We start from the raw sequence: 12,136 nt of genomic DNA, 5'->3' as shown, positions 1-12,136 counted from the left end.
CTCTGTTTCTCGCCTCTCCTGCTATTCGGAGTCACTTATCTCTTTCTGGGACTGCATGTTTAAATGCCCTGTTTGTCTAACATATGAGGCATCTGTGTTGCAGATTCACTGCAGTGTGTATAAAGGACTGAAGGCTGATAAAACCACAGCAGAGAAGTAATCTCACCTGCTGGATGTGATAATCAGCTCCACTCATCAACAGCCTGCTGCTACCTCACGGCCTGGTGAGTATCTGAACGCAGGAGAAACACTTTTCTCACTTTTCCTCACACTTTTGATTTACGTAATATGTTTAATATTTGAGGGGGAAGAATACTTTTTATTGTGACACAAAGGTCAGTTAGACAAAAAGGTAGTCTTGATTAAATATTCACATTCCTGGGTAGATATTTGGTGGGAACAAGGTTAGGCTACAATTCCAGCTGCTTTGCTTTGTACATCTGGATGCTGATATTTTGCCTATTCCAGTCCTTAGTCATACCGAGCTCTGGGACATTCAATCCAGTGTAGCTTTGGAAGTTTTCTTAAGGTCATTGTCCTGGCAGAAGGTAAACCTCTCATCACTCCTGTAGTTTGAGATAGCTAATCTTCTGCAATTACCTTTCATTTATCTTGACCTCAACCCTGACAGGGGTAACTGCACACAGATGTCTTCTATTCAACAAATTGTGTCATTTCTAACCTGAACAATTTTAAGGGTTTCACACCAATTGGGGTGAATACTTACCGAATCACAATTTCTACACATGTATTTGTAAATAACTGTGCAAAATATATATTTTTTTCTCCTTCAAACCTTCAATGTAATTGACAATCCCAATCAAATCCAGTTCAGGCTGTAATAAAAAAGTTGAAGGGGTAAATATTCTTGCAAAGTACTGTAGTTGATCTAGTAATAGTAGTAGTAATAGTAATCTCAGAGTTGTATAATTACTCATATTCAGTGAATGCAGACTTAATGAATCGTTGCTTTAGCTGATTTAATCATTGTAGTGGAACTATAGACAATCAAAACAATAATAACATTGTCCAAAACAGTTTGATTTATGGCCAATACTGAATATGCTCTCTGCATTATATTATATTATATTATATTATATTATATTATATTATATTATATTATATTATATTATATTATATTATATTATATTATATTATATTAATGTCAAGTGACAACAATGAACACAAAAGCTCTAATAAATAAAGCTCAAAACAATTCCAATACTTTGAGCAAAAATCAGGAATAGAAAACACATAACAGTCAGGTGACAACTAGTCAGAAAACAGAAAAAGAGCAAAAAATAAATAAAATATTTTTGTTAAGTATAAGAGTGTACACCGATCAGGCGTAACAATATTACCACCTGCTTAATATTGTGTTGGTCCCCCTTTTGCTGCCAAAACAGCCCTGACCCATCATGCACTGTGTATTCTGACACCTTTCTATCAGAACCAGCATTAACTTCTTCAGCAATTTGAGCAACAGTAGTTCGTCTGTTGGTTCGGATCACACGGGTCAGCCTTCACTCACCACGTGCATCAGTGAGCCTTGACCACCCATGACCTTGTTGCCAGTTCACTACTGTTCCTTCCTTGGACCACTTTTGATAGATACTGACCACTGCAGACCGGGAACACCCCACAAGAGCTGCAGTTTTGGAGATGCTCTGATCCAGTGGTCTAGCCATCACAATTTGGCCCTTCAACAAACTCACTCAAATCCTTACGCCTGCCCATTTTTTCTGCTTCTAACACATCAACTTTGAGGACAAAATGTTCACTTGCTGCCTAATATATCCCACCCACTAACAGGTGCCATGATGAGGAGATCATCAGTAGGTGCGTTTACATGGACACTTTTTAATCAGATCGGACTGAATTCAATCAGATTGACGAATCCGATTGCAGCATTTACATGACCACGGTATAAAGTAATCAGATTGTTATGCTCGTTTACATGACACATGATTAGAATCGGATTAGATCTTTTGACATGCGCACAGTCCATGAAAACAGGATTCCCGCCGTTTTGCTTAGTGCCCGCCATTTTACCTACGACAACATACATACGTCATACGTCATTCTTGCGTCATTACACATGTGCAGAACTTTCCAGGAACATATTCCGTCCAATTAAGTGTTTACATGTCCTCTCGATTGGACTAAAAATGGTTTAAACCACCCCTTACCATCCGATTGAAATTTTAATTGGATGCGGCAAATGTTTACATGACACTTTTTTAATCTGATTGTGCTTCTAGTCCTGTTACGATCGGATTACAAGTGTCCATGTAAATGCACCTAGAGTTATTCACTTCACCTGTTAGTGCACATGCCTGATTGTTGTATACTTAACAATAATGTGGTGGTCATGAATTCCTTAAAGATTGTGGCTGTGATTGTGTAACGCTGCTGGTGATCAATCAGATTGTGAATGTAACAGAGCTTGTGGGGTTTGGATGTCGTAGCTTGTGGCTAGTTTGTAGGCCATATTGTGTTCTAGGAAATGTAGTATAATGGTGATTCTGGTGTTGACACGAAATACCACGGTGCTATTGAATTCTGATTGGTCTGATTGCTGACCGCAATTCAAAACACAGCTTATATGAATGTGCTTTTTCTGTAATGTTGTTTCTATAGTCACATCTAATTCGCAGGAACTCAAACAGATATACAATTGTGTTTAAATGTTGATTATGGTGTTGATATGGTTAAGTTTTCTGTACAGAGAAGTTTACTTACTCAGAAGGAGTCTCCAGTGTCGGCGGTTAGTGACAGTCAGAGGTAAAGCTGTAAGGTCTTCAGGACTGAAGCTGACAAGCTACATTGTGTTGTCTTATGAACATCATGAGAGAGAGATTAGAATTTTTTAGCAGTAAGTGATAACAGGAACTAATTTGCAGCTGTGGCATAATATTAGACATGACAATAAACTGATAACATGTTATTTCATAAATGTTAAAAAAGAAATTATAATCAGTGGCTGTTGTAAGAGGAATATAACTCATACTGTTAGTGCAAAATAATCAACTTTGGCGTGCCAACAGTAACTGCATAATTTGGTCATTTATGATTTGTGGTCATTTTTTTCAGCATCCCCCCCAAAATGTTTTATTCCTACCATGTTATATTACTGAATCAATTTATGAGAATTGGTGACATGATAGATGAACAGACTGGAGAACCAGCGGAGCATGATGCAAAGTGTTTCCCAGGATTTTATGGATTTATTTTTAGATATTGTTTTATATCAGTTTACAGAATATTTTAGCAGTGATAAAATATTTAGTAGCGGTCAGTTAAAATGGACTTCTACAAGAATGTTTTATTTCATCACATGGATACATGAAAAAGCAGTTTTTGATACATTAACACATCCAAGTACTTAATTTGGGTTCATTTTTATATAGCAAGGATATTGGTATATGAACTTGAACCCAAATCAAGTTTAAAAATCAACTTGGGTTACTTACTTATTTACAAATCGAGCTTTAACCCTGAGTCTCTGCTTTACTGCTGCATTTCCTGTTAATTTCACTGCAAAGGTCTATCACCCATGAGTTAAGACATGCTTCATCATTCTCTCTTTGTGGTTTTCAAAAGTAAGACTCGTCTTCCTCAAGGCTTTCTGGCATTTTTTATCAGCTGTGTTGAGCTCAGAGCTGCAAGCCCTGTTTGCACAGCATCTGTTTATTTGGCGTTGTGAAGTCATATCATTAGTATTGCAGGTGTGGAATGGATGCTGCTGTCACTCACGCTGCGTTTGCCAGGAGCTTCTCTCAGAGCACAAGAGCCAGGTGGCACATGTTCTGGGTGCTTAGTGTATGCATGTGAATGGAGGCAGGAGAGGAAGTGAAGGAAACCCTACTGTTTACTCTTCCTGCTAGAATACAGACCAGCAGTGACTCAACTCTCAGCCTCCCACCACAACAGTTTTTATCACATATTTTATTCAGTTCACTTTATGGCGTCTCGTACCTTTATGGCAACTTGCAATGGACTCTTACCACTTTTTCCACCAAAACCAGTATCAACCAGTTTGACAGTTACATAACAATTTCCAGAACGCTTTTCGTTTGATTTGTATATTGCTTTTTACAAATAAGGAATAAAGCAGCAGGTGCTGTAAAAGGAAAATATCCCTGTATCCCCATTAAGCTGATTAATTTCCAATAACATCATGTCCCAGAGTGTTTTATTTCTCTTATACCACAGCATTTTTGGTTCAGAAAATGTTATTGGAGTATTTGTTTATTTATGTAAATCTTTGTATTAGTTTTGTCCAATAAAATATACTTAAAAAAAGAATACACCAAGTTTTAAGTTGTACTAAATTATTATATGTAGACGTAGTAGTAATAATAATAATAATAATAATAATAATAATAATAATAATAATAGATCAGCAGGTTGCAGAGGTGCCCCACAGTGTGAGCAAAGAGGGCTGAGCAGCAGTAATTATGGAAATGTGACACCACATACTGCTGGATAAATCTGGTCGTTATAACACTGTTTCAGTATTTCAGGAAATTACTATATATGTCTAATAAATACTAAGGACTTACCATGATAAAAGAATAAAAATCTTTCAAACAGTCTGACTAGTCCTCAGATCCAAGTCAGCAGCTTTAACGATGATGAAGTGGAACTGATTTTGCCAAGCATATTATGAAGTATACAGTGGATATAAAAATCTAAACACCTCTGTTAAATTGGCAGGTTTTTATGAAGTAATAAAAGTAAAACTATTATATTTTGTTTTGTGTTTGCTTGTAGTACAGCACTCCGTCTTTTTTTTTGGATAAATGTCTAACCAATTAGCACGTCATGATTTGGCAGCTTTATTCCCTACATGTTTTCAATAGGATATAGATCAGGGCTCTGACTAGGCCACTCCAAAGTAATTCCATTGCTCTGATTGGAATTTGTGCTTTGCGTCATTATCATACTGACGATGAAATGTTTCTTCATCTTCAGCTGTGTAACAGAAACAGGATTTGAGCCACAGCAGATATTTGGAGCTGTCCATGATTCCTTCTGTCTTGAATAGAGCCACACTCCCAGCTAAAGAGAAGCAGCACCAGAACATGATGCTATCGCCACCAGGCTTCGCTGTAGGTATGATGTTCTTTGAGTGTTAAAGTCTTGTTTTTGCCCCAGCAATTAGAGTTATGAGCAAAACATTCTAGCGTGGGCTTCTCAGACCTCAACACATTTTGCCACACAGTTTGGGTTGATGAAACGTTTTGGAAATTATTTTGTACCACTCTCCTGACTGATAGCTTTTGTCATGAGGTGGACTCACAGGAGTTGGATGCAAATGCTGGGAGTCTATATTAACAACAGAAGTTCAAATATTATACAGTCACATGAACGTAGGCACTGGCAGAAGTTTAAAGACAGTCACAAAACAGCTGTGATGTGCAGCAGAACAAAATCTGTCACAAAAATAGGAATATCAAAAGTATTGGAACATAAACGGCCGTACAGCGGTAATCCAAAACAGGAGGCAAAAACCTTAAGCGAAACAGGGCAAGGCCATACAGGAGCAAAACAATATAATCAGAGGCAATCTGGGTCAAAGATCGGAAAACAGGCCAAGTCCAAAAAAGAAATATTAATAAAAAAGATGCTTAATAATGGTAAGGGTCACAGAAACAGAGTGCATACTTCGCAAGCGGAGAGTATACTCGCACCTTTTAAAAAAACAAACTCACTAAAGAAGAAACAGGTGCAAATCTTTCAAAGTCTGGTGATTGAGAACGTGGGAGTGCTGGTGGTTGCTGTTAGGCTGGCGTCCATAGTGGCCATATTTGTTAGCCGCGGTGAAATGGGAGCAATGACGTTACACACTGTGACAGCTTTCAACAATGAGATCTCGTACTTGCTTTGTAAGCTTTTTGCAAATGGCTTCAGCAGTCATATAGATCCAAAATGATGTCCTACAGAAAGAGCTGATCTTTAGTTGGGGTTATTCAGAAGCACGATTGCTTCATTCTGAGCACAGTCACATTCCTGCATTATAAAAAGGATGGCCACATTGATGCAGCTAGGTAAGTTTTTATATCACATTCAGGCTGGACTTATGATTTATCTTACATTTATTTTTTTAACATAACACAAACCTGCACGTTTAACCGGGGTGTACAGACTTTTTTCTATCCACTGTGAAATTTCAGCTGGGAGGATTTTGGTCACAGTCATGCTCAATACGCTTATATCCACTATATGTGTATTGGTAATTCCTTTATACATGACTCCTATTCATGATTAGTTCCACAGACGAGTCTAAAAGGCGAAGCTAAATGAAATGGATTATAGTGTTCATTCTTTTAAAATGCTCATTCAGTCGTTAGTTGGAGGAGCCAGAGCTGTTCGATAATCCAGCAAACCCAGACACGAGTATGTCATGATTGAAGAGTCAATTAATTCAACCTGACTGAGGATTCATATGTTTGACAGTGATACAATGACACCATCTGCTTGCAGGGGAGCACTGCCACTCTTTACCTTATTGACACAATGGGAACACAGCACACTTGGCAGAATCAGCACAGGGATTTGTTCTGGAAACTAAAGATAATTGCAGCACAGCACACACTGAGCGAGGCTCCTTAAACTGTCCCATCTCTATCTGGATGTCTGCGAATGCTATGCTCCATTCGGGAACAAGTTCTGGATTTAAGGAATGTTTTTGTTATTATATTGTAATAAAAAAGCTCATTGAATCCAGCTCAGATGAGTAGTTTATCCATGAAATTGCTTGGCTTGTCATGTTTTTATTTCTCTTGTTGCCTACAAGTCTGAATTTAGTGAACGTTTCTTTCTTTCAATGATTTATTCTGCGGTTGAGGGATGGGGTTGGCAAAAGGAAAACAGAAAAAAAAACAAAAAGGACGCCCTCACACGTTGGGCAGAATATCTATGTCTTTTTGCCAGCTGCTGTGAAAACAGACTGAGAGAGAGAAAAAGTAGCCAAGCATTATCACAGCAATTACGGTTCTGTGCTGGAGACCAGAATGCAAGTCCCAGTTATGGCCAATTAGCAACACCTGTAACCCTCAGCTGCTCACTTTTACGCCTCTGTGATCTGTTTGATATGTAGATATGTTTAGAATGATGAGTCTTTTTAAAATGAGTCACTAAGGTCAACGAATCTATATCCATCACTGCCTTGTGCAGAGCCGTTCCATGTGTGGATATAAGTGGAATGTTTATCTGTACATTCGAGACGGTCATTGATTTTTTTAAGTTGTGTTTACTATTGTGTGCATGCCGAGCCTACTTTTGTGCTCCATGAGCCAGCAAATCTTTTCAGCCATAACGTCGTTTTCCAAATCAGTATTTGGGTCAGTGACTTTTTTCAGTCATGACCAAGATTCATCATTTGTCATTAAGCCAATCAGTATTTGAGTTAGTAAATTGTTTTAGTCATATCATTCATCATGCACCAGCGAGTGGTTGAGTCAGTAAATCATTTTGGTTCTGCCCAAAATTGGCTCATTTGTCATTTAGCGGATCAGTGTCTGAGTCAGTGAATCCTTTTTTTGGTCATGACTGAAATTCACTTATTTGTCTTTTAGCAAATTAATTTCAATTCAACTTTATTTTATTTGTATCTCGCTTTCAACAGTGGATATTGTCACAAAGCAGCTTTAGAGGAATATAAAAAATTCAGAATAAGTATCACAAAGTTTAACATTGTAATTGTAATGTAATTTATATTTATACCTAATGAGCAAACCAGAGGCTGTGGTGTGAGCTGACATGAGAAAGAAACCTTCAGCAGAACCTTAAAAAGTCTGTGAATCATGACTAAGGTTTATTCGTAATTTAGCAACTTATTGCTTGAGTCTCTGAATCTTGTTGGTGATGACTGTAAGTTGCTCGATTATTTTTGATCGAATTAGTGTTCGAGCGGTGAATCTTTTCACTGTCATGTTTCAGATTTGCTTATCTGACTAGACCCTAGTGACCGACTGCATAAATGCAAGTTTAGAGTAACTCATTACTTTGACTCATATATCATGTTTTCTGTGCCTCTTCACCACTGCCAGTAACCTAGGGAATGTAATATAAAATTATATGATTACTTGATAAGCATAAGCAGTGAAAGAGTGGAAACCAACCACAGTTGCTTGTAGTTTAGAAGGTTAATGACCATCTGAACCTGAAAGGTTTCGCATCAGCTGCCACATTAAAGAGCATGGTGATTGAAAATCCACAGAGCAACAAGATGATTTGATACTAATGAAGAGCTTGTTTTATGTACTGGTAAACCATCAACTGGCAGCTTGGTGAGAGTGATTACTGTGTGTTATTAGGCTCCTGTGGAGGCAGCCAGAGGAGAGCAACGTCCTCTCTGTCCTTTCCAACAGACCAGAGCAGATGATCAGCCTCAAGGCCTCTTACTGAACACAGCTGTCCAAAGACCATCAGCAGGTCAGTGAAGCTATGATATCATACACTGTTCTGTTCATCACTTGAATTTTGTAGTGTTTTATGTTTTTGGTTGCTCAGTGTTATTGCAGTGCTGGCTCAGCAGCTTGTGCCACTGATCAGAAGGTCATGAGTTCAAGCCCCAGCACTGCCAAGCTGCTACTGTTGGGCCTTTGAGTGAGACCCTTGGCCTTCTCTGCTCCAGCGGCACTGTATCTCTGACCCCAGCTTCCTAACAAGCTAGGATGTGTGCAGAAACGAATTTCATTCCACTGTACTTGTATACATGACAATAAAGGCTTTCTTCTAAATCCTCCAAATGACTTGTACATTCAATATCATGTTGGAATAAACTGATGTTAGAATCAATGCAACACTTTACTACAGATTCGGCAGAAGCCTTCAAGCATATTTAACTGAATATTAAATCTAAAGCTCACTAATATTGAGTGGGTTGGGCAATCTGAGAATATAATATCAATATCATAATTAATTGAGTCACAATACACCTTTCTGATATATTGTGATATCTTTTTGTGTGTCTGTTGATCTTTAAAATTGTAAAATGTTTTTTGTTTGTTTGTTTTACGAATATTGTTGTAGAATATAAAAAATAAAGTACATTATTACATGCAACACTACAGTATTGTGGGCAGTTTGTGACTAAACCTATATATCATATATCATAGAAATGGCTTTTGGTCATATCGCCCACCCTTAAAAGTTCTATTCAATTCAATTCTGTTCTATTCTATTTTGTATGGCGCTTTTCACAGTCCGCATTATCACAAAGCAGCTTTACAGACAGATTCAGTATATAAATGATATAAAATTATCCTTATATATGTGTGGTACTAGGATTGTAGAGGCATTTTGGATCATCAGCAGCAGCATCAGCTGTGTGAAATGTTTGGGTCAAAATGGTTGACTAATCGATAAGTCATGAAATAGCAGTTTACAGTTTATTGATGTCTAATGGGCTTGTAACACTAGCAAGTCAGTAAATTAGTAAACAGAATATTACTATTTTTTTTAAAAAATATTTTATAACCTAACCATTAAGTCAACATTTTCTAATAATTTTCTAAATATTTTTAAATAATTCTCATTTTTCATTAAGAATGAAAGCAGTATAATGCCACTCAGGATTAAAGTGTAGGTTTGAAGTGCACATGTCTCGGTGCTCAATGCAGAGCAGAACTGAAGTGCTCTCTCTCTGTCTAACCTGCAGCTCGCCTTCATTTCCTTGCTTCACATTCGAAAACAATTTTAGAGTGCATACAATTCAAGCACCATGCACTCATTTTTAATGATCATGCTGCCTAAATACTGTTTTTGTGCTCCGTATTAAAGATGCTGTTTAAACTCCATAAGACGTTTTATCAGGTTACTTTGTATTGTACAGGGAGGCTGTAGTTCCTCCTCTTGATCTTTTCCCAGAGCACAGTTTGCATTCTGCTTTGCTTTGATTGCCATCATTTATCACGAAGCACATCCAGATTGCTGTCGTTTCTTGTCGTCGGTTCATTAGTGTGACAGCATACACTAGGCTTACATCACAGTATCACGTAGAAGCTGATGTTTGTATCGGTAGCAGTGCATCCCGACTACAGATCGAGCCGAGCGAGTACGGGTCATTTCTTACAAGCACACTTAGCCGTAGCACCGACAACAAACAGGGTCGTAATCGTTTATGGCTCTGTTTACTCTTGTAATTCATTTAATAAAAGCAAAAAAGGGAAATGTATTCTGCCTCAAAAGCACACTTTGTTCTGTTGTGCACTGTATGTCGTTAGATATATATAATAGGGTAAAATGTCTCTAATAAAGTTCATTACCTTTCAAAAGCACATTCTGGAGGACTTCATGTGCTGTGAACAACATTCCAGTTAATGCACATAATCCATCATGGTCTTTTTTTGTGTGTGTTTTTAAAAGGTTATTGTTAATTATTTATTGAATGAGCTTATTTTTGTTAGTTATTAAATGGTTGTATACTGCATGCACGCATCCCTAAGAAAGGCAGTGTGCACCAGTTTAATTATGCAGCGTCTGCATACAGCGCTGCTGTTCCACAAAATACAATCTAAATTGGCAGGACAGTGGTCCTTGTGGTCCTGTTATATTCCTTAATGATGTTCCTGTGTGTACCAAATACTTTAAGTGTTTGTGCCGTAAAAATCTCCAGGTTAGCGCAATGTTTATGAGACTGCACGGCTACTTTGGGGTTGTTGATCGACTCGCCGTTTAAAAAGAAATACTGACTACTCGATCCAGTGTAAGGTGAGACCGTTTGTTTTGTTGGTTTGTTTCTGTTGTTTATTTCTGATAAAATGGTTAGGTACGCTGAATGATATTTTGAGCACTTTGTTAATGATCACTGGGATTAATTAATTAACTGAGCAGATACTGGATCATTCTCACCAACATGTTCATTGAGCACCCTGGTCACTTTATTAGGCACACCTTTAGTTTAGAAGGTTAATAGTAAGAGTTTGTTGCCCGCCCCCCCCCATCCCTTTACTTCCATGCACCATTGTCTTGTTCTCTACACGTCACCATTAACAATGTTTACAAGCAGCCTAATAACCAAGGAATAATCTGATCCAGATAAAAACATTCATGATACTGATGTCAACTGAGTCAACCAATGAAGTCCAATTCAATTTAATTATCAACTGATTGAATGAGGTGGATAATTCTTAAAAATGACCATAATAGAATAGTTAGCTATGATAATATTTTGTGTCAGATTCGGAATCTTTGCAATAAACTAATTTTCTGAGCCAGATGAAGGACTTGCATTTTGACTTTGGCGGAAAAATGGAGGGAGGTCGTGGCTCAGTTAAGACTCTGAGTTACAGATCAGAAGCTTGTTAGTTCAAGCCCCAGCACTTCCAAGCTGCCACTGTTGGGTCCCTGAGCAAGGCCCTTAACCCTCTCTGCTCCTGTACCATTCGTGCCCCTGCACTCTGACCCCTGGAAGCTGAGCTATGTGAAGAAAAGTATTTCACCTTGCTGTGATGTAAATGTGACAAATAAAGGCTTCTTCACTGACAATTGGCTTCTACTTTGAAAGTTATTTTTCCTTTCATTCAATGAATATTCAAAACATGCACTTAATAAAAAGGAGAAAGAGCTTTAATTAAACCTATATTTCTTGTGCAGTTATTCCCAGATAATGGCTTATACTGTCGGTAACCTTAAATGAGTAAAAGCATCATACCAATAAATAGTGTGTGCGTTTTATTTATTTCATTTATTTTGCAATAACCTGTGCGTCCTTGTCTCTGAATGCTTGCCAAATATGAAATGCTGAGCAACTTTAATGCAGTCGCACACTTGTCTTCTTGATGTCTTTTCCTTAATCACACTTGGATGAGGTTTTTGCAGGGAGGGAACTTATGTAAAACTCATTAAAAAAACAGCCAGCGTGACTAAAAACCGAACATGCTGACAGGACTCGTGCTCCTCATTGTTCTGGTAACAAAGATAAAAAAAACTTTGTATCGGATTACACATACTGTAAGATGTGTAGAACTGGAGATTTCTGCAGTCTACAGACGGCCCAATTTGCATTCAGCATCACTTTCAGACTGCAGGAGCTCGGTGGATTGTTTTTCAAATCCTTTTGTCTCTGATACACTTGTATCAGAACCACACACTACCATGTCAGTGCTATGCTGAGAAGGTTACC

At 37.9% G+C, this 12,136-nt stretch overlaps 1 protein-coding gene across 3 annotated transcripts in view; it reads left to right on the top strand.

The window, feature by feature from the left end:
* khdrbs2 (KH domain containing, RNA binding, signal transduction associated 2) overlaps positions 1-9,246 on the top strand; it is a 107,465-nt gene extending 98,219 nt beyond the window's left edge. The window contains exons 11-13 of one of the 3 annotated variants that reach the window (XR_009204385.1): positions 104-224; positions 4,978-5,118; positions 8,325-9,246. The gene's annotated coding sequence lies outside the window, so the exon portion shown is untranslated. The remainder of the gene's footprint in view (positions 1-103; positions 225-4,977; positions 5,119-8,324) is intronic. The other 2 variants (XR_009204384.1, XR_009204383.1) reach the window with 2 other exon arrangements.
* Positions 9,247-12,136: the final 2,890 nt, after the last annotated feature.

The sequence above is a fragment of the Hemibagrus wyckioides genome, linkage group LG03, assembly GCF_019097595.1.
Source record: "Hemibagrus wyckioides isolate EC202008001 linkage group LG03, SWU_Hwy_1.0, whole genome shotgun sequence".
Lineage (NCBI taxonomy): Eukaryota > Metazoa > Chordata > Actinopteri > Siluriformes > Bagridae > Hemibagrus > Hemibagrus wyckioides.
The sequence above is the reverse complement of the archived record's forward strand: the minus strand, read 5'-3'. Positions and strand labels throughout refer to the sequence as shown.